We start from the raw sequence: 24,824 nt of genomic DNA on the forward strand, positions 1-24,824 counted from the left end.
TCATTAACCAACAGAACATACCTCTATGATGTCAGAAGTGTTTAATGTTTTGCTTCTTGATAGTCACAAAATAACAGAATATCATGATACTCAATAAATATTTTTAAATAAACACATATATTGTGTGTTAAAAATCTGACTGCTTCTAAAAGATTGCACTCCGTATGTCTATTCTGAGTATCCACCATGGGCTACATCAATGCAGCTACTATGAACATGTATAATAAGGGACAACCAACGTTAGTCATGCAGAAAAAATTCTCTTTGAGCATGGTTCTGAATGGGAGGTATATGTGCACCTGAGACTTTGAGAAATGCTTCCTAACTAATAGGTTTAATGCATATTTATAGTGTTTCTTCTGTGCTAGATGCTGGAAGTAAATTATGATCACTAATTAGCATCTTCAGGGAGCTCACAGTATGGTAGGAAAAACTAATATATAAGCACACATGTAGAGTGATCTTTTTCCCAGTTGGTCAACACTTAACTTTTAGGTCCTGCTGTTTTTCGGGTTCTGTTCCAGTTGTCAGAACTACAACAGGGCTGACATTTCTTCTCTGTTGGAAGTTTGCTAATTGGGAGGGCAGTCGTATTTCAAATGTGTACGCAATCACACATTGTGCAAAGTAGTGGTAAGTGCTGCTGAGATAACAATAAACCTGGTTAAGAGACACAGGAATTATAAGAGCTTGGACAAGGCAGCTACTTGAAAGAGTAGAGCTGGGAATTTCATTGATAAGGTGACTTGGAGTGCACCAGGGAATAGTCTAGAGAAAAGATCTAAAGCAGTGCTTCTCAACCTTCCTAATGTTGCCACCCTTTAATACAGTTTTGCATGTTGTGGTGACCCCCAATTATTCTGTTGCCAGTTTATAATTGTAAGTTTTCTCCTGTTATGATTCATAATGTAAATATCTAAATATGCAGGATATCTGATATGCCACCCCTGTGAAAAGGCAGTTCGACCCTCAAAGAGGTCACGATCCACAGATTGAGAGCCACTGATCTGAAGGCACTAGAACAGTAAGTTACAAGCTGCACAGGCAGGAAGAGTTGGTGTATTTCAAAGAGTCAGAAAGGAAATCGTGGCTCAAACAAGGAGCATGAAGAGAAGGGTATGTACATTGGAGAGTGCAACAGTTTGGATCATGGATACCTTTCAGAAATCCATTTGCTAAAGGTTAGATCTCCATCTTTGTAGGTGGTCGAGTTCTTAGGGGATGAGCCTGGTAGGAATCATTGAGCCAAAAGAACATGAAGTGGATGAGGATTTTCAGACACAGCTGTTTCCTCTCTAATGGCTTCTTGAATGAAGTGATTAGTCCCACATAGCCACATATTCATGCCATAATATACTGCCTTGCCACAAGCCTCAAACCCTGAGGTCTGTAAGTCACATACTAGCACCTCTGGAACTATAAGTCAAAAGAAACCTTTCATTTCTGTGAGATAATTATCTCAGGTATTTGTTAGACAAGTGAAAGGCATAGAGAGAAGTGTAGTTAGAGCAATACATCTATAATATGCAATGCCTGGGAGTCTGTGGAAGGATTTTCAAAGTTTTTGTTTGTTTATTTTTTTAAATTTTTTGTTTGTTTGTTTGCTTATTTTCCAACAAACATTGTGTAGCTGAGGATAATGTACTTGAAATTCTGACCCTTCTGCCTCTACCTTACCATTTCAGGTATTACAGGGTTTTGTATTTTCTAGGCAAACACTCTACCAACTAAGGTACAACCCTTGCCCAGGGACTTAAGTTTTATTTGAATTAATATGTGAAGTATGGGAAGATGAGAAAAATGATAACATTCTCTGAACTGACTTTTAAAAAGTTCACTCTGCCGATTGTAAGAATACCCTAAAGCCAAAGGCAGAATCAGGGACACTGGTTATGTGGAAATTAATCATTGTTAGCAGACTGTGATGGTAATGTGAACCAAGATCCTTGGCATAAAAATAGTCAGAGCCTGTTCTTGATATATGTTGAAGAAATGGATGTTAGATTTTGTTGGAGGCATATCCATACATACAGATATAAGAGAAAGTGTAAATTCAGAGACGGATTCTGTATTTGGTCTGAATAGTCAAATGAGCAGAGGTGTCATTTACTAAAATGAGTAAACTATTGGGAGGAATAGCCACGTGGAAAGTCTTGAAGTATAATTTCAGTTATCTGTGATGTAAAGTAACTTTAGTCAATCAAGATGAATATGCGTTAGATAATCCAAGTTGTCAAAGGATAGAACTTAGAGTATCAAGAAAAATAGGATCCAGGAAGACTTTCTGGAAGAGATGTTCACCGAACAAAGCATCAGCAGGAAGTGGGTACCCACAAATTTGATTTTCAAAAGCATTGGTGGAAAAGAGTCACTATGAGCAAAGGCATAACCATAAACAAGTGACATTAAAAAAGAAAACCTCAGGTTAATGTTATCAGAGTTTAACATTTTAGTTGGAGGATGAAAACTTGAAGAGAAAGTGATACACAGATGTGCATGATTTCTTTAGCTTAGTTTATTTTCAACTGTGTGTGTGTGTGTGTGTGTGTGTGTGTGTGTGTGTGTGTGTGTGTGTGTATGTTTCAAGACTTTGCTGCTGCAAAGAGAAAAAAGTATATCAGACTAGTCCGAGTAATGAATGGTGAATGAATGCCTATGCTAGGGAAGAAAAAAGGCAATAATGAAAACATGGGATCAAAGTATCATTGGGATGGAATTTTGATGATGGAATATGTAGTGTATGGATAGAGATGCACACATGAGAGCACACACACACACACACACACACACACACACACACGTATACAGATAAGACAGTGGTTGTTTTCAGTCTCTGACATGGCTAACATGGTGAGTGGTGAGCTGAAAATATCAAGGACAAGCAATCCTATCATCAGTGACGGGCGCCTTCTGAGTTACAGACTCAGTGGTGCTGGTTGTAAAAGCCAAGGAAAATGGAAAGCAGATTATCGGTGTAAAGTGAACAGGGAGAAAAATAAAAATAATTGTGGCAATGATAACAAAATTACATGGTGCTTAACTGTGTGCCAGTTATTGGATACCTATTTTTCATGTAGTCTTTATTGCTCAATAAAGTCACATCGTAAATATACAGGGCTAAAAACAGTATTGCTGAAAGAATGAATATATACAAGTTTAGTAATGCTTAAGAATAGAAATGCAAATCCAAACATTTTCTTTAATACAGATTCATTCAAAGATTCAAAGCATTAGCCAAATGGCTCAGGAAATGTCAAGCACAGCAACATAAATTTTACAAACAGTTTTTATATGTTATTTCACAATTAATACAGAATAAAACAAGGAAAAGTCTGAATATGTAAATAAAACTCTAAGTTGTGGCTAAAACTCTAAACAAACAATACTTAAAATATGCACAAAGAAAGAAGAGAAGGACCCATTAAAGACACAGAAACAGAATCCACAATGGGGAGAGATGGTGATTAAAAAGACACAAGGTCCACTCGGGAGGCAGAGCCAGGCAAATCTCTGTGAGTTCGAAGCCAGCCTGGTATACAGATGAGTTCCAGGAAAGGCGCAAAGCTACACAGAGAAACCCTGTCTGGAAATACCAGAAAAAAAAAAAAAAGACACAAGGTCAAGGGCTAGTAGGGAGGAAACTTCAAGCAGAAAGATGTGACGATGATGCTAACGGCAGTTCAGTTCATATCTGCTTCATCTAGTCATTAAGAAGTTGTGAGGAGATTAGGTTTTGTAATGCATCAAAAGAAGAAACCAGAATTATAAAAAGTAAGCAAGTGGGAGCTTGGGAACTATTAGAACTTACAAACTACACTATGAAAAACTGGATGAGAAAGAGAGGAAAGAAAATTTAAGGTAAGTATATGATGATTCAGACCCTCAGAATTTTTAAAAAGATTTATTTGTTTGAGTTAAGCTCTAAACATTGTTAAAAGAGGAAGAATAAAATGGGAGAGACTGGAGACTCTGGATAAACTATAAACTATGAAGTAAGATTTTTGGAATTTGTTCAAGGGAATGTTATCAAAGTATAATATAAGATTAGCCTGGAAAGGAATACATTATTGTATGAGCTTGGACAACAAAATGTAAGCATTAGCATGATGGAAAGTTATTTCATGTGAAGGAATATATAAAATTTAAAGGGGTCACACATCTCCAGATGAAATCAGAGGCAAACCATCTATAACAAGTATGTTGTGCATTGAACAGGAGGCTTATAGCAAGGTGGCAAAGCCAGAGACGGGTGATGGGAGAGGTAGGTAGGTGCATGAACCAGAGCTGGGCTCCATTGTCCTGATCCCGTAACTGTGAAAAAATGTGGAAATGCCAAGCACCCTAGTTCATTTTTATGGTTAACTTGACCCACCCCAGAATCACTTGGGAAGAGGAAATCTTAACTGAAAAATTGCCGAGATCATATTGGCTTAGGGACATGCTTGTGAGTCATTATCTTAATGTTAATTAATGAAAGAGGTCCCAGCCCACTGTGAGCAGCACCACCCCAAAGTAGGTGAACCTGGGCTCAATAAGGAAGCCAGAGAATGCGTCAGAAAGAGGGAGGCAGCAAGCAGTGTCCTCCATCATTTCTAATTCCAGGTCTTATGTCCAGTTCCTGCCTTGACTTACCCCAATTTTGGACTGTGTCCTAGAAATGTTAAGTGTCTTAGTATGACAAATGAAGGAAAATTAACTGTTCTTCAAATAGCGAATACTGTAAATTAAGGCTGGGGAGACATCTTGGTGACTGAGGTCTGGAAGCACTTCCAGAGGACTCCAGTTCAGTTTCTAGCAACCATGTTGAGTGGCTCACAACTGCCTGCAAGTCCAGCTCCAGGAGACCATCTCACTTACGTGGGTACCTCTCCTACTAACACACACACACACACACACACACACACACACACACACACACACACACACATCTTAAAAAACACCTGGTGAATATGACTCAATTTCTTTTCTTTGTATTTCCAAATTCTATCCTGATCTTCATTCTGCATGATTCAGAATTTGGCAACCACTAACTAAATAATATGCCTGGAAAATCATGTTTAGACCAATGTCATTTTTCACAAATTTCAATATATAAATTACAAGTCCTATCCCAATGTACATATCTTCAGAGGTGACATTTTAGTTAAATGATCTGACATACATCAGTGATGAATGAAATAACATATCATACTCACACTGACACTTTCCTATCATCTAACACATATTTTATTATGAATAAATATTACATTTAGGTGTCTCTGTAGTACCAACACATTAATAAATATAACTAGAGTTGATTCAAACAATCAAAAACCTAGACATCGATTAAATAATCAGAGTATTGGGTTCAAAACAAAAATGAGAATAGCAAAGCAACAAACTTACCTTCTAAATTCCAAATGTGTCACTGGTAAGACCAAAACAAGCTCCAAATCTACAGACATATAAAGACATGATTAGTTATCCATTGATCACTTCATTCAGTCTACTAACAACTGAATTGCTAATTCTTGCACTTCTCCTACAGAATTTGTCTAGTTGGCATATACTGTTAAATATATGACCATTTTCTGTCAATAAGAACTTCTGAAGTTGCCAGTTTTGCTCTGTAATCGTGTTGTTACTCTAAATCTTAACAACCAGAGGCCTAGCCCTGTCTTCAAAAATCTATTTTAGAAAATATTACAAAGATTCTTCAAAACTCTTAGGGAAAATAATATTATAAAGTTTTAATGAGTACTGAGCTATCTCTAGTTGGAAGAATCTAGGGCATGGCCAGGCCTTAATTATGTTAATAACTTATACTCTATAAAACCACAGTGTTTTTATATAGTTCTTTCATAGGCATCATTTCATTTTATATCCATGACAACTGCGAAATAGGCTGGCACTTAATTCTTTTTCTACACATGAAAAAAAAATGGCCTCAAAAACTCTAGTAAGTAGGTCCATGGTGACAAAATAAATGATTACCTAGAATCCAAGTCTTCTGAGAAAGTCAAGCATTGAGTACTAAAGGGGTTATCAAATGGAAACATAGGGCTCAAGACTCTATGTTTTGATAAATAATCAAGATAGTCTTTAATTCAACATTTCCTGAGTGCTGTAGCTTGAGTAATGATAGTCTTCTTCCATGGTGCATATATAAATTCTTGGTCCCAGGATGGGAGATACTGTGAACCATAAAGAGGTGTGGCCTAGAAGGAAGCACTTAGCTCATTGGGAACATTCTTCCTAAGTGGATGGATTGTGGTATTCCAATACCTTACATCTTTTCCCTCTGCTTTGTTGTTCAAGATGTGGCCAATGTGCTACCACAGGTATTGTGATATGTCCTTATCCCAGGTGTCCTGCATTTGAATCTTTAATACTGTGAGTTTAGTAAACCTTTTCTCTTCAAATTTTAGCTTACTAGGTTATCTTTAATGTTACTGCGAAGCTGACTAGTATGCATTACCTGGTATCGTGGCTCCCAATGTAGACTGAACTCTAGGAATAAAATAACAAGGAAGACAGATAAGATATTTATTTCACAGGATCAGAACTAAAAGACATTCAATAATTGTAGGAACAAACGCCCTTCTGCTTGAGCCCAGTACTAAGAAAGAAAGACGTTGGATTTCTCAAGGAAACACAAACATATCTCCTGGTTTGAAAGCAGGAGACCATGGAGGAAATCTGTCTTGAGATTTGAAGAGTAATCCATCTAAAAAAAAGTGGGGTGGATAATGGTCAGAAGAAACTTGTATCAGATAAAGAAGCAGCCTATGCAAAGGACATAGAAAAGGTAACAACATAGCTTGCCTGAACTACAGGGAGACCAGCATAGCTAGAGAACAAAGCTGATAGAAGACAGCAGTGTGGGGATGAAGTTGAGGAAGCAGGGGTCATCCATACAAGGCTTCTCAAGTGGGACCAAAGATTCAGATCTTCTGGAGTGATATCAGACTCCATACTCCATATATATAGCATATCAGATACCAAATGTCTAAAGTAGTCTAGCCCAATGAGGTTCAAGAATTAATTAAAGAAGCTCCAGGTTTTTTTTTAATTGTTGTATTATTATCATGTTAATAATAAAGCAAAAAGAAAAAGAAAACTTAAACCGTAACAGCCACATGGAAAGGATTATTGGGATGTCAGCATAAATGAGCTAGCAGGAGACAGTGGCAGAGAGGAAAGAGGCTAACAGTGTCTATTACAAACTAGGAACCACTGGGGTTCCCAGTGGCCTGCTCTGCAGAAGACAGACATTGCTGCCATTTGGCAAGCCAAGCCAGTCTCCATGAGGAATCTCAGACAGGGATATGTAGCTGAGTGTACCTCTCCCATAAAAGCAGCCATTGCTGAGATGCTGGAAAAAAAAGGAGGTACCACCTCATGTAACAGCATGTATGACCTAACACTAGAGTTGTGGCTCTCAACATTATACATTATATGTGTGCGCATATATATGCAGTCTTAGAGAACAAGAAAGCCCTGTCATTTGTGATAACTTAGGTTAATTTGGAAGTTATTATATTAAATGAAATAACCAGACACAGAAAACAAATAATACATGACGTCTCACACAGAAAATCTAGAGACGTAAGAAATAGAGAATGAAACAATGATTACCAAGGGTTAGAGTTGAATGGGACTGGATGTTGGTCCAAGGATACAAATTTTCCATTAAATGGAGGGAATAAGTTCCAGAGATCTACTATGTGTTGTGATAAACGTACTCAATAACTGAAAATTGACAAGCGTGTAAATATCAAGTGTTCTCATCATCAAAACAATACAGACATGAGCTAATATGTGTTTCGACAGTTTGATTTAGTCATTCCACAATGTATACATATGACATTAATACTATCAATATAGACTTCTCTACTAAACTAATTTACAACACTTGGATACTTAGTAGTGAGGTAATAGGAAGCCACTATGGACTACTCAAATGGTTGGTTATTGAAAAGGTAGCTGGCTCTATTATTAGGGAATGAATATGGCAGGGTCAGATATGGGTTTTCAGAGACAATTTAACAGGCTAGTCTAGAAGTCCAGGTGAAACGTTATAGTGTAAGCCAAAGGATCATTTTGGCTATGATAAAGAGAAGAGGGTATGTCCAAGAGTTTGTTTTCTTTTTAGACAATAACCCTTGACAGGGCTTTGTTGATACATGAATGTGTATCAAAATCAATGCCTGCATCATCATCATCTGTGTTTTGCTGATGAAAAGATAGCTCTGAAGAAGAGAAACTCTGAAAGGAATCAAGTTGGGTGAGCAAACCATCACAGGCAGCTCCAGGCTCTTCTTTTAACTACCTCATATACCACCTCTGTACAAGAACCTGATTTTCAGAATCATAGATTGCCATTGTCAGTTCCCAGTATCAAGCAAAGAGGCAGATGAGCACCACTCTTTCGTGAAAACAGGGTATCTTATAAAAGAACACACTGGTGTCTAAAGGAAATGGTAGATTTATCTAGGCTTTGCTTTGTCATTTTGCATACTTCATTTGATTATATAAGCCTTTTAATATACAATAAACATAACATATAACATAAAATTCATTGTTGATGTTCAGTGAACATTAAGAAATTCAACTCAAACCACTTTTGTTTTCCTAATGCCTTTGACATGTTTTAAGAATTCTAAATGCCAGGGGCTGGAGAGATGGCTCAGAGGTGGAGAGCACTGGCTGCTCTACCAGAGGTCCTAAGTTTAATTCCTAGCTTCCACATGGTGACTCACAACCATCAGTAAGGGGATCCAATGCCCTCTTCTGGTGTGCAGATGTACATGTAGAGAGAGCACTCATATATTTAAAATACATAAATAAGTCTTTGCGGGCCAGTGGTGGCACATGCCTTTAATTCCAGCACTAGGGAGGCAGATGCTGTGGATCTCTGTGAGTCTGAGGCCAGCCTGGTCTACACAGAGAAAACCTGTCTTGATAAAAATAAAACAAAACAAAACAAACAAACAAACAAAACAAAGAACAAAACAAACAAACAACAACAAAACAACAGCAGCAAAAAGAGAATTCTAAATTTCAGTGAGCTCAAATCTTGGCCTCACATTACAGATCCAGCTTTGGATTTCACTGGAGGAACCTCAGACAATACCCTATACCCTGACGTATTCTTCAAATCTCAGCTTGCTCCTTATCAGTGATGGGTACCACGCCCACCATCAAAAGGCAAAGCCCTTCTTTATTATTTAATGGGCACTCTACAAAGACCTAAAATACAGCCCAGAGTACCTAGGACAAAACCACACGACACTTTAACTAGGATCCAGAATGTGAAGCTTTTTAGGTGTTTAATTTTCCTCCTCCAACACCTTTTACTCATTTCTTTAATAGTCTTAAATTTTGTAATTTTTAAAGAAATTTTTGGTATAAATACACATTTATCCTCCTGGAAGTAGCAATGACCAATTTCAATTTTTTAATTATTGCCCAAAATAAATGTTTTGATTCCAGGAGAAACTGTTGAAAATAAGGAAGCAATGTGGGACTATAGATACTGACTAGAGAGAACCACACATTTATTTTAGAAATAATAACAATACAAAAAGGCCTCTTGCTTGAAATTTTTCCGATGCAAATACTAGATGTTCAGTAGGAAATTCTTATAACTTATTAATCATCTCCTTAAAAATTTAAAAGCTTTTATTAAAATTTATTTTAATAGATAATAATTGCTCTTTTAGTTCATAAATCACTAGGTGGTGGCTGCTTTTAAACACAAAAGCAATTTCAATGAATTGTTTCAGTTAATTGGGGGAACACATTGCTATTCTGCCTCTTTAAAAAAAATTAAAGGATTAAAGTTTGAGTCAAGTTAAATACCCAGTGCACAGGTGCAGAGAAATGGAACTAGGAATAATTTTTAAAGACCCCCAGTTGTCTCAAATATGCTATCTGTAATAAATATAGTATAAAATGAAAGCTAAAAAAAAAATGTCAACATCTACGCAGTTCTGCATTGGAGAGTCATTTGTACCTGAATAGTTTTTAAAGTAAGACATATTTCATAATTGATTTCAAAATAAATTCAACAGTCATCAAGCTCGGGGGTGTCATGACTTTAAGGTCATTGCCTATGCAAGAACTTAGCTATGTGTCACCTGTCTGGCAATTTAGTAAAATTATTTGCACTGTGGAATCACATAACATTGTAATTTAATGTAAAATTGCAATTTAATTACCAATTAAAATGTCTTCTGAAGGATTAGATTAGGATGTGGCTCTGAGATATGGAGTTACTGGGTTCACTGAGATGCCTGCCACACTGCACGCAAAGCAATTAGGTGCAATACAAACCTCCAGAACTCTGAACAGATTATAGAAGTTCACATCTAAGAAGTGGCTGACTCACACACCACGAAAAGCTATTCTGTATGCATTGAATATCTATCTGCCAAAAGCTAACTTCAAAGGGAAATGATTGCCTCCCAGGGTGCCTAATCCAATTAAAGAAAATAAAAATGTGAATTTACAGAGTAAGACAAAGAGATGAATCATAGGTTGTCTTTAACACAACTTGAAATATCTATTCCCACGAGGTTGGCAGAGAAGGACATAAGCGTATAATTAAGATGTCAAATATATATCCTAGGACTTTCTGTATGGAAAACTGAACAGACAGAATAGGTAAACAAGGACCATGAAAGCCAAGAAATACTTTTCAAAATGTATCATTAGTGACCTCCAAAGCTTTGTCTCTGGTTCCCTATGAGATAATTAGGCTTTAAGAAGAAAGATTCAATGAAAACTTGATTTCTGGGCGCTTTATATGAAGAACAAAATTTTTTGGATAGACTTCAGGAACTCAGTATCCTTCATAAAGGTTTGTAATGTAATAACGTTCCCTAAATCAGAAAAGCCCAGATCTGAGTGCCTCTTGCTTTACCTTATTTCTGTGATCTCAGGGAAGACAAACAGCAGGATGAAGATACCTTTGGCTAAGTCTTATGCCTCCACGAGAATTCATATTGTGAAAAGTGATGCTGCTGCTATGTAGCAGAGTCACAACATAGAGTGTTTTAAGGACTCAAATTGGTACATAAGCGAGCACTATTGATGGAAGTAAGACAAGAGTGAATAAGAAGGACTATGTCCTTCAGGCCACTGTAGATAGTTCTTGCCTTTCCTCACCATACAATGATTGGTAGGTCCAAGAAGAGGACCAAGCAAGAACATGTGTTTTTGCTTGATTGTTTTCTTACATATGACCTTGTTACTGAAAGTTTACCTCAGTGAGGAAACAAAAGGAGAAAGAAATGAGATCTATATGGAAAAAGACATAATCTAACCAGACAGGTGTAGGTCTATGCCTCCATTCAGTGAGATGTCATGTACACTGGAGGTAAATACTACTGTGTGGAAGATGAAGGAGACAGCATTTCAAAGATGCTGATTTGGGCAGGGACTGAAGTGAACACTGAGAACAGGTTTGGCTTGAAATAAAACCTTTGAATCGGGGTTTGCTGTATTTTTGCTCGTTGTTTTTGATACAGGGTCTTATGTAGTACAGGTTTTCCTCAAAATCCCTCTCTAGCCAAAGATGTCCTTGAATTTCTTGTCCTCCTGACTCTCTTTCCCAAGTACTGAGATTACAACAAGTACCCACTGTAGGAGGTACAGCTTAGAGAAAGTATTGGAGAAAGCAGAATTTTTCAACATGCAAGTCTTTTTCTTCAAAGGAAGAAAATGACTGAGATCTGGTCCCCCTGTAGGCTGAAGTGGATGTCATCTAGCAACCTGGTGATCTCTTTGCTATTCCATGGAGCCAGCCTTCCTGAATCCCCCAATATCCTGAGCATTGTTTAGGTCTTTATTCTGAGCCTAGTCTCTCAGTGACAAGAACCCATTCTCATGAAAGAGGCCCCACATTGTTTATATCCCCCATCAATAGAATCTGTCTTTATGTTCATTACTAGGCCCTTACCTGAGCACTATTTATCAGTCACTAGAACTCGTTCTTATTTTAAAAGTCACAGGTCTTTTGTCACTTTGCAAGGGAGTTTCAATGTAGCTATGCCTAAAGCTTTGCTGTGATAGTTGTCACCTGGAAACCTCTTTCCAAAGTTTTACTCTGCCTAAATGTGTAAGAAGAATAAACCATGAGGTTAGACTCCGGAAGTTTCTGACCCAGCATCTGCTACAGTGGTGTTGACCTGAGTTTCATTCTTCACCTCCGACGGATGGTTTCCCTGCTTATCACAAGGCTTGCAGGGACCCTGACATGCTCACATCCAGCTCATGCTAAGCAAGCACTTGATCAACTGAGCTCTATCTTCGGCTTGAAGGTTTGGAATATCTTGGAGTTCAGCATATGAGCATGTCACCATTATCAAGAGAAGGAGGATGATGTAGAGGAGCCAGCAGGCTCTCACAACAGCCTATAGAAAGACAGGCTCAGATCCTTGAGCAGAAATCGTATCTGTTTTATCGTCATGCAAAGTCATGAGTGAACAATGTTGGATTCCATATGGAAAAGAATAAAGTGAAAAAATCATCTTTCATATTTAATTTCTACAAACCTAGAGATTAGAGAAGCCTGCTGCAATGTAAGTAAAATGTTACAAGGCAGTCTACTAACTGAAAAAGTAAAGCATCTATCAACCACACGGTTTGGAGAGCCCTAGTCCAATTCACTGCACATTTATGAAAATGGATCATTGCACTGTGTAGTTTGCCAGCTAAGTTAAGCAGCCAAAGCAGGTTGCCTTTGGGGAAAGCAGACCCTGAAAACTGTTTAATCCTACCTCTTCTCCACAATTCCCTTGAAGAAAACCATACTTAATTCTATTCTGTTGTAATTTGTCATTTTCCTTAAGTTAAGAGTTCCCTGCATATTAGGGATCCCTCAACACATCTTGAAAATAGGCAGTAAATATCAACTCCATGTGTCTTCGATTCCTCTAAGTGCTTCTCATTTCATTCAGCATGATCTATAGGGTATTATTATTTGTAATAATGGAAAGGAGCACCTGGATGGCTTGCAGATGTCACTAGCGTTTAAAAACAGAAAAGAAACATGGATTGCAAACACTGCAAAGAGGAACCCAGAAAGACAGAGTGCAAATATCCTATTCTATTCTCTCTCAGAAAGTGAAAAAATAATACGAAAGTAAGGCCTACTCACTATATATAAAGGTATTCAAATAGGCATTTATCTAAGTTGTGAATGAATATGTAGATAAATGATATGTAGATAGATAGATAGATAGATAGATAGATAGATAGATAGATAGATATGTAGATGTATCCAACCTTCTTATTAAATAAGAAACACAGAACCAATGCAAAGAAGAAAGCCAAGAGGTCAGAGCTAAGAGCTAAAACCTTACCCTTCCTCCTGCGGTGGTCCTACCTCTCCGAACCAGAGCTACCCCTGTGTTAAAGTCTTTATATAGAGTTCCTGTCCTGCCTTCTCATTGGTTGTAAACCCAACCACATGACCGCCTCCTCACGGCCTGTCTGTATAGGCCTCCAGGTTTTCCATGATTGGTATTAAGATTAAAGGCATGTGTATCCAATAATGGCTGTATCCCTGAACACACAGAGACTTACCCAGCTCTGCCTACCAAGTGCTGGAATTACAAGCGTACGCTACCACTGCCCTGCTTTCCTATGGCTTGCTAATAGCTCTGACCCCCGGGCAACTTTATTTATTAACATACAAATAACATTTTAATACAAATAAAATATCACCATATAGATAGACAGGTAGATGTGTGTGTGTGTGTGTGTGTGTGTGTGTGTGTGTGTGTGTGTGAGAGAGAGAGAGAGAGAGAGAGAGAGAGAGAGAGAGAGAGAGAGGGAGAGGTGATATAATAGATGATACATAGATAGATGTTGAACACAACATGAAAAGACATTTACGATAATAATTTAATAATTATTAGGGAAATTCAAATCAGAATACAATAAGGTATTACCTCACAGCGTATAAGGACATTACTTTACAGACATCTTGATAGGGGTATGGAGAAACCAGAATTTATTTACACATCAATTGCCACTATGGGAAAAGGGGTCAAGTTCCACACAAAGTTAAATCACTGTATGGAGTAGCAATCCCAGTATGGGTACACATTCAAATATTTGAAATCAGGGTCACAAAAAGATATTTGGACTTCTATGTTGATCCAACATTATATAAAATAACCAATATAAGGGAAATAGTCCTTGATGAAAAAATATAGCTCACCGTTGAACACTTAGTCATTTCTATTTCTTTAATTTTCCATTAATTTAAGATGGAGAAGTATAATGCTTCTTTTAAAAAATTATTTTATATTCTTATTCTTTCACTGAAACGCAAAAGCATTTTAAAATCAAACTACAAGCCTTATTTTTCTGTTACCATTAGTGTCAGGGCTTAAATAACTTAGCTTTGTACTTTGCACTTGAATGTGTGTTCCATTAAAGATATTTAGCTGTTACATCTATAACTGAACACTATATGGGGGAAGAGAATTTTAAAAAGTTTCCATAAAATCTGAAGAGAATAGCACTCAATATCTAGTCGACTGACTTTTAAAAAAAAAAAATTGGTAAAAGGCGAAAGATTTATACGATCTGAAGAGAAACCAGGGTGGAGCTCCGGGAGTCCAATTAGTGAGAAAGAGGAGGGTTTATATGAGCGAGAATTGTTGAGACCAAGGTTGGATAAAGCACAGGGACAAATAGCCAAACGAATGGAAACACATGAACTATGAACCAATGGCTGAGGGGTCAACAACTGGATCAGGCCCTCTGAATGGGTGAGACAGTTGATTGGCTTGATCTGTTTGGGAGGCATCCAGGCAGTGGGACCAGGTCCTGTGCTCATTGCATGAGTTGGCTGTTTGAAACCTGGGGTCTATGCAGGGTCGCTTGGCTTGCCTGGGAGAAGGGGACTGGACCTGCCTGGACTGAGTCTACCAGGTTGATCTCAGTCCTCGGGGGAGGCTTTGCCCTGGAGGAGGTGGGAATGGGGGGTGGGCTGGGGAAGGTGAGGGGGGGGGCGGGAAGGGGGAGAACAAGGGAATCCGTGGCTGATATGTAGAACTGAATTGTATTGCGAAATAAAAAAAAAAGAAGAAGAAGAAAAAAAATTGGGTTTCTTTTTCTTCTTTTTTTATTATTTATAAATTTTCTATTCATTTTACATACCAACTACAGATCCCCCTCTCCTCCCTCCACTCGCCCCCCCCCACCAACCTTTCCCCCCAACCCACACCTTAAACCTACCTCTTCCAAGGCAAGGCCTCCCTTGGGAAGTCAGCAGAGCCTGGTACACTCAGTTGACACAGGTCCAAGGCCCTCCTCCCTGCACCAAGGCTGTGCAAGATGTCCCACCATAGGCACTGGGCTCCAAAAAGCCGACTCCTACACTAAGCACAGATCTTGATCCCACTGCCAGTGGTCCCCTTAAGCAAGTCAAGCTACACAGCTGCCTTGCTTATGCAGAGGGCCTAGTCCAGTCCCATGGAGGCTCCACAGCTATTAATCCACAGTTCATGAGTTCCCACTAGTTTGGTTTGGTTGTCTCTGTACATTTCCCCATCACTGTCTTGATGCCTCTTGCTCATAGAATCCCTCTTCTCTCTCTTCAGTTGGACTCCTGGAGCTTGGCCTGGTGCTTGGCTGTGGATCCTGCATCTGCTTCCATTAATTATTGGATAAAGGCTCTATGATAACCATTAGGGTATAGAGACATCATAGGAATAGGGAGAAACAGGGTGCTAGGGAAATTCCCAGAAACCCACAAGGATGACTCCCACCTTAGAATACTAGTCAACTGACTTTTAATATCTCAAAATTTAATTGGCTATAGAAAAACGAGCAACTTTTAAGAGTTTATTCAGATAAAAGTTCTACCAACCATGTTTTAAAGATTAGGTACAAAAGGTTTAACAATTCTACATGTGAGCTGTCATAAATGACCTGTATTACAACATTTCTGTCATTCCTTTGTGGACACAGATCCCAAATGTAAGTAAACACAGAGAGAGAAAGTGTGTGTGTGTGTGTGTGTGTGTGTGTGTGTGTGTGAGAGAGAGAGAGAGAGAGAGAGAGAGAGAGAGACAGAGACAGAGACAGAGACACAGAGAGAGACAGACACAGAGAGAGACAGACAGAGACAGAGAGAGAAAGAGAGTCCCTGAGGAACAACTGTACTTACAGGCTCTTTTTTTCAATGATATGTTTAATGATCCATAGCCAAAGGATAATGTTATTACTAGCCTTAAAACCAAAGCAACTCACTAATAAAATATATTTACCAAAAATAGCCCCAAAAGAGAAGCATCCTTTCGCCTGCTTCTTCTGGTAGATTTGTATGTCATTCTTGAAGTTTGTGCCTAGTACAGAGTTATCTGTGACCCAATAGAACGAGTTCCAAAACTACTTGGGAGGTGGAGATAGGAGGGTCAGAAGTTCATGTCATCTTTAGATACGTAAGGAGTTTAATATCAGCCTATGCTGTAGTGGACCCTACCTCAAAAGCCCCCCAAAAGCTTTTTAAGTGTAAAAATAAAATAAAAAAGGAATAAAGTTGGAGACATCAGTCTGTCTGACTTGTAAACTGAACACATATACCTAGTAGTTGAGGCTGCTTTGTACTGCTCGACAGGTAGATCAGTGGAACAAACTATAGCCACCTGAACATACCTTACTAATTCACAGGAAATGCAAAAGGGGGAGGAAGGGGGAGAAGGAAGGGGGAGGAGGGAGGAAGGGGGAGGAGGGAGGAGGAAGAGGAAAGGGGAAGAGGAAGGAGGAAGGGGAGGAGGGAGAGGAAAGGGGAAGAAGGAGGAGGAAGAAAGGGGAGGAAGAAGGGGAGGAGGAAAAAGAAGAGGTGGTAGTAGTAGTTGTTGTTGCTCAATGGAGAATTTACATCCCATACTTTTCACCAATCCTGCTGGGACAAATATATATTTATGTCTATATATAGATATACAGATATGTAGAGAACTGGATACTTATGAATGAACTATCCCAAAGCGATTGAAATATGTAAATGGACAGTGTGAAAATAAGAGACACAAAGAGTATGGGAGAAATTTTGGAACCAATATTTAATCGTATTATTATATATAGTATTTTGCCTGCATGCATGCCTGCAGGCCAGAAGAGGGCACCAAATCTTATTATGGATGGTTGTGAGCCACCATGTGGTTGCTGGGAACTGAACTCAGGACCTCTGGAAGAGCAGCCAGTGCTCATAACCGCTGTGCCATGTCTCCAACCCCAACATTTAATCTTAAACTAGACACCAAACCATAATTTATAGCTCTTTAAATTGATAAATCAATGCTTTTGATGTATAGACGATCATGTACTGGAAATTAAAAGACAGGCTACTAACTTATATACTTATAATATTTGAAAACTCTAAAATCTGAACAACAAATAATCCAAACAATGTCACTGGAAAAAGATACAAAAGACTGGAAGGCAGACAGTGCCAAAGGGGTTGTACAGATGGCAAGGCCACTCATGAAATGGTGTTCAGCACCACTAGGGAGAAATTAAATCTGCAGTGTATGACCAATACTCACACATCCCTAAATGAAAATGAGGGGAAATACCACCTGCTGATCAGAATGGAGAGAAACTGGACCTCCTATACAGTGCTGGTGGGAGTGTGAAATAATAAAACCACTCTGGGAACAGCTTCTCCGTTCCTTCAGAATGAAATGTGTGACTCCCATATGGCCTTGCAATTGTATTCCAGGGCACTTCTAGAGAAATAAAAACTTGCATTTAAACAAAACCTACACATGGATGCTTATAGCAGCTTAATTTGTAATAGCCAAACTTCAAACCCAGTGAATCCAATGAAGACAATGAAAGGAAGGAAGGAATGAAGAAAAGAAGGAAGGAAGGAAGGAAGGAAGGAAGGGAGGGAGGGAGGGAGGGAGGGAAGGAGGGAGGGAGGGAAGGAGGGAGGGAGAGAGAGAGAGAGAGAGAGAGAGAGAGAGAGAGAGAGAGAGAGAGACTTCCATACTGTAAACTACTCTAAACCAATAAAAGAAATGAATTGTTGATTAAACCAACAACAGATTAACCCTCAGAGAATGATACTGCATGAAAAACTATCAGTCCTAAAAGTCTACATAGTGTATGTTTTCATTTCTCTAAAATTATTGAAATGACAAAGTTAAAAAAAAATGGAGAACAGATTCTTGATTTCCAGGGTTCAAGCAGTCTGAGAAGTGCCACATGAGGGGTTTGCTATGAAAAGTCAACGTGAAGATCCCTCGTGCTAATGAAACGTTCTGTATCTTCACTGTGCCCTTGTCAATATGTTCATTGTGATATTGGACTTCCATTTTGTAATACATTAGCCTTGTGATAACTGTGTAAAGGGATTATAAGATATTTCTGTATTATTACTTGCCAACCTGTGTGTTGAATGTTCAATTGTGTCAAAATCAAAGTTTAACATAAAATCTATGATATTCCGGGAACTGACATATCTGTTGCATGTCCTACCTTACATTGCCATAGCTTGAGAAAGATAGTCTTAATTATCAGAAAATAAATGCAATAGACACTTAAAATGGAGGAAAGTGACAGAAGTTGCTTACTCCTGCTCCAGTTGGTAGTTAATCAATTGGAAGAGCAGTTCTCTGTTAGCAAGGATTAATTCTAGGCTAATCTTTCAGCTGTTTTAGCTTGAATAAAAATCACTGTCATTTCTGATACTCTGTGTTATTCTCCACATTTATTCCAATGATTCTCTCTCCTTCTAAAAGGAAGACAGCATTAATGTAATCTCTATACTTTTTTGCTTAGGGTGGGCTCAAACAACAGTTCAACAATAACTTCTGATGTATAGAAACTACAAAACTCCAGCTGGTCCCTGTGATCTTAGCTTGTTGAAATAAAGTTGGCTTTATATTGCATCTCTGAGAAAGAAATGTCTGATATATTCCTAGGAAGCAATAGTACACACACACACTTACATAGAAACATATGCACAACATTAAAGAATGTTTATCTAGAACGCTCAGAACAAAATGTTAATTCTGAAAGATCAAATAATATGGCACTGGTTTTGAGAACTTTCAAAAATTTAAATAGAGAGCCAATAAGATGTCTCAATGGGTCCAGGTACTTGTTGCCAATAGTTCTTTAACATCCTGACCTAACTGGTATATCTAGAGGTGAGCATGTGGATCAATTAGAATGCTGCATAACATTTTTTTTAAACTGGACACTAATAGCAAAATAAGATTTGCAAACACTAAAACATTATTAGTGGCTATAACATAAGGTAATAGAATACCATTTAAATTTTGCTTTGGGAGCTGAGCTTATAGTTCAATTAATAAAGTGATTGCCTTGGGAACATGAGGACCTGAGTTTGATCTCTCAAACCTACATGATTGCTCACTCTAGTGATGGGCTCTGTAATCACAGTGATAAAAGGCAGAAACATTAAGACCCATATATGAAACTCTCAACCCCTCTACAAGGCTATTGATTTGTTTTTTAATATAGAAAACCAATCTGAGAGGTGAAATCAGTAACCCTGTCGAGTGGTGGAGAATATCAAGTAAGAACAAGTGTACATACTTGTAAGTATGTAAGTAAGTACACATACTCCTACCATTTTTCTTATTATTTTTCAGTTTTTGAGATTATAATACAATTACATCACACTCCCTTATGTTTCCACCCTCTAAACCTTCCCATGTACCATTTTCTTTCATTAGTTATTATCACACACATATTCCTAATCACATAAGTACAAGCTGCTCAGTCTGTGTAATGTTACTCATAGGTAGGTTGTCAGAACTAACCACTTGGTGTTGGATTACCAATCAGTGTGCTCCTGCCTGGGCAAGACGATTTCTCCTGCTCTCATGATTCCTGAGTTGCCTGTAGTTCTCTGTCTGGAGTTGAGACCTTCTGAACTCCCTTCACCCCATCCACATTAGCACGTCTATTGTTGCCTTTGAGCAGCTCATGTTTAGGCAGTCATTTTGGTGAGATTTACAGGTGGAGCTTCTGACATTCCTAGGAGATACAATCTCACAGCAAACACCCTATTCCTCTGGTTCTTACAGTATTTCCACCACCTTTTCCTCAATGGTCCCTGGACCTTACTTACCAAAATTATATTGTAGATGTCTCAGTTGGGACTGGGCTCCACGTTTTGATTTCTTATGATTTTCAGTAATGGTCTTCATCTGTCATAAAGAGAAGTTTTCTTGATGAACAGCAAATACTATTTATCTGTGTATATAAGAATAAATATATAGACTATAGTTGGGGATACCATAGTTTAGTAAACTTCGAGTTGTAGTTTCTCCTCCAAGATCCATGACTTCACTAGTCTTGGGTTAGGCAGGACTTAAGTCCAGTTAGAAAGTTGTTGGTTTTCACAAAGGTATGCAAGCCACCATTACACCTTTAAGGTTATGGTGCTATGCTGATTAAGGTTGTGTTTTCTAAGTGTCATAGCTGCATAGAACTGTTGGTTGCTTCTCTCCTTTGGCAGCTTACATGACTCTTTATGGTCCCATTAAAGCTAGTCCTCAAGAGGAGACATTCAGGTCAGTTTCAGTCCAAGAACTTCTGGGCCCTATTTCTGAAGTGCATGGTGTCTTCAGCAATACGGACTTTGACAATGAAACAAAGTATAGTCCCATTACTTCTCTGCTATCTTACTAGTTTAAGTTACAAAACAGGTTTGAAAGAGTAACATTACTTTCTATTCCATTTTCTTTTCCTTTTCTGTCATTTATTTTCTTTCCTTCATTTTATTTTATTTTTGAAACAGGGGCTCTCTAAGTGAGAGTCTCGAAATCGCATTTAATCATATCACCTGTTGTGTCAGTATGGGCTTTTATTGATATCATTGCAATTTGAATAAATATTTTTATACCCACAGAGAAGTGTCAATACCACCCCTCATCAAAGATGTTTCTCTTTATGGAAAATGGAGGCCATTACAGAAAACCACAACTTGGCAGAATGCAGAGATGAATGGAATGTGGGGCGTTCAATAACAAGGGATACATCTGCATCACACCTCATGAATCTATAGATCACAAAACAATATGGAAGAAGGGGTAGACAGATCAGAAAAGCCAGAATACCAGGAAGTTTGCAGGGAAACAGATGCTTCTAGAAATGGCTACATAAACAAGACCAGAATAATAACAATATCAATAGACATGTTAAGGTAGAAGGTGGAAACCTCATTGGGTCCCAACAGTAGACAAAGAATCATAGGCAACTTATTCTTTTCTTTAAGGTTTTTAATGCTTTTTACATTTCCTGCAGTAATTGTTAATTTTCATATTCAAAATTAATGTATATTTTATATCCATTTGAACTGTCTCAATGTAAAGAGATTGAAAATGTATGATCTTCTTAGAATTTCCTTTAAAAAGCACATATATAGGCAATAACAAAAAAAAAAACAGCTAATAAATTTGTTCTTTCCCTATACAATGATCCAAAATGTTATTTTTTCCATAATTACAAAACACAACCAATTTTTTCTTTCTTAAGGAAATAGAATCAGGATTTTTATTATTTGTGGTCTAGGAAATCAAACACATTGTGGTGAAAATCATGATAGCACAGTTTGAAACACTGAAGGATCAAACACGATTCTGTAGACATTATTTTGACAATTGGAAGCTCAGTGTTATGGAAGGCTGCCTGACAATTACTTAGATGGATATGGAAAATATGATTGTTTGACCTCAATTTTACCTTTTCTGGCTGCCTCATTTACATATATCATGCTACCTAGTAGCAAAATGGATAATTTTGAGCCCTTGCACAGAGATACATAGCACGCCTATTATTTAGGGAAATAAAAAGAATAATCTTGTGTAATGTACTGTTCTAGCTCACAGTTATATAATATATATATATATATATATATGTATATATGTATGTATGTATAATCTACATCCTTGCTTTATTTATACTTGAGAAATGTGCAGAACATGCTACACTGGGAATAAACACAGGGAAGTCCAGATCTCCATCTTAGGTTATCTTTATAGTAAGGGGATTTGGGAAGAGCTGTGTTGCCTGTTGCAGTTTGTGAGATGCAGGGCTGCTGCTTTCAAATGTAGAGAGTCAGGAAAAAAGAGGATCAGGACAGGCTATTTCATAGGACATGGACAGTACTATCAAGATAATACTGTTTGGAAAGGTCAATATAGTTAGTCCTCGAGTTTTGTATAGATACCTGGCAAAGCTGAAAGACAGTAAAGGGGAAAGAGAAAATTTAAGACAACATGTCATGAATTCTCACTCTTCTATGAGAATGATCTCTCACTTCAAAGAAGTATTGTTATTATCATCTATCATCTATCATCTATCTATTGTCTATCTAGCTATTATCTATCTATATCTGTCTATCTATATTTATCTCTCATATATATATATATATATATATATATGATAGATTTTAAAATGTGAATGGAACATGAGAGAGCTTTGGAATACCATGAAAAAATCAAATCTTTGAATTATGGACATAGAAAAGGATACGTACCAAAGGCATGGAGGATATTTTCAATAAAATTACAGAAGAAAATTTCCCAAATCTAGAGAAAGAGATGCACATCCAGGTACAAAAGGCTTATAGAACACTAAAGAGACAGAACAAGAAAGTAACCTCTCCACACATATTGGAACAGAAACACTACAAGCACCGAGTAAAGAAAACTGTAAAAGAGAAGGGTCAAGTCTTACAAAGGGAAGCCCATCACAATAGTAACTGGTTGTTCTGCAGAAACATTCTATAGGACTTTCTTCAAACAGATAATAAAAGTATCACAACAAAAGAAAATCATACAAAAGTTTTCTATTAAATTCCATAGTGAAAAAATCAAAGTATAGATTATTGTACCATTTATGAAAAATTAATGTTCTAAAATTTACAGTAAAATGTTTTCCTCTAGTTACAGCAAAGCTATTTAAGACATTGATACAAATCATGTAGAAAAGAATTTCATGCAACTGCATTAACATAAAGTATTTCTGACTGTCAAGGGAAGTCTAGCTACCAGCAAAGAGAAAACATTGCAAGAAATTTAGCTAAACAAATATTTAAAATAGCATCATAAATCAATAAAATATTTAAAAAAAATCAGAATACACCACTAACATAATTTCATGGAACAGAGAACAGGTATGCACACATTCTACTCAATCTACAAAATAATATGACTATATCTGTAAAGATACATGGTTTTATTCACAAGTCACCTTCTAGGTACATAAAATAGCTGTGCTTATTAGTGGGTCAACAACAACAATGTTCATAACATCCTTAGCAGGGCTGAGAAAATGAGACACAAATTAATTATCAGTCAACAAAAGACCAGATAAATCAACTGTGGTATAATATCAAGAGAGAGGAAGAGAGAGAGAGAGAGAGAAGAGAGAGAGAGAGAGAGAGAGAGAGAGAGAGAGAGAGAGAGAGAGAGAGAGAGAGAGAGCAATCTTGCAGCATATGGATGAATCCTCAGGTCATATACTTTTAAGATTCAGTAAATTTTATAAGTTTTGCCATTCTAATTTATTGTTCATGGAGGTGGAGATGAACTTAATCTCTGTCTCTCTGTCTCTTTGTTTCTGTCTCTGTCTTTCTGTCTCTCTCTGTCTCTCTGTCTCTGTCTCTCTGTCTCTGTCTCTGTCTCTGTCTCTGTCTCTCTCTCTCTCTCTCTCTCTCTCTCTCTCTCTCTCTCTCTCTCTCTCCTGGCTTGTAAAATATATTCTACTCTCTACTCTCCATAATAGACTAAAGTAAATGATCTCCCACTTTGGAAAGTCTAACTATTACACCATTCCAAACTCAAGGAATCCCCCTTGAACACTTCATTATATGTTGCAGCATACTTATGCCTCTGGTACTTGAATAGCACATGTGAGAGACCTCTATGGCCTGATCTGTAGTATAGGTGGAGCCCATGGGAAGTTTTGTTGAGCCCAAATCACTAAACATAGTTCTGAATTTATGAAGCAAAGAAATTTCTGGCTCTGATCTTGAGTTAATAGTTTCTCTAATCAACAAAAAGCGAGCCTAGCAAAGAGGGTCAGGTAGTCCAGCTGTGGACACACAAGTCTGCTGTCAATTAGGATAGTTCCATGTTTGCTATCATAAGATGTGGCCTATTGGCATGTGTGGGTGGGAGTGAGAGGTAGGTATAAACCTTCCTTATTCCTTGAACAGAAACATAAAAGGAAAGAATTTCCTTCATTTTGCTTAACCAGTCATAATTTTCTCATATGAGAGGTGCCCTCTGCACACAGAAAAAGGGCTAGAAACACAATAATGCCAAGAAGAATCCTAACAACCAGGCTCTCATAGCCAACCCTCACCTATCTATTACCAAGAGATCATATTCCTTTGGCTAATGAACTAAAGTCCATGAATTCCATTGTTTGTTTTGTGTGTATTGGGCTGTGTGTTTGTTTTATTTTTTTTATTAAGAAAATTTTTTATTCATTTTTACATACCAATCACAGATCCTCCTCTTCCCTCCTCCTGCCCCTCCAGCTTCCCCCCACCACCCATCCTACCCCCCATTTTCTCCTATAAGAAGGTAAGGCCTCCCGTGGGGAGTCAGCAGAGCCTGGTACATTCAGTAGAAGCAGGTCTAAGCCCCTCCCCCTGACTCAGGCTGTGTAAGGTGTCTCACCATAGGCACTGGGCTCCAAAAAACCAGCTCATGCACCAGGAATGGATCCTGATCCTACTGCCGGGGGGCCTCTTAAGCAGATCAAGCTACGCAACTGTCTCACTTATGCAGAGGGCCTAGTCCAGTCCCATGGAGGCTCCACGGGTGTTG

Source organism: Peromyscus californicus, unplaced genomic scaffold (genome assembly GCF_007827085.1).
Source record: "Peromyscus californicus insignis strain IS unplaced genomic scaffold, ASM782708v3 Scaffold_24__1_contigs__length_46423439, whole genome shotgun sequence".
Classification (NCBI taxonomy): Eukaryota; Metazoa; Chordata; class Mammalia; order Rodentia; family Cricetidae; genus Peromyscus; species Peromyscus californicus.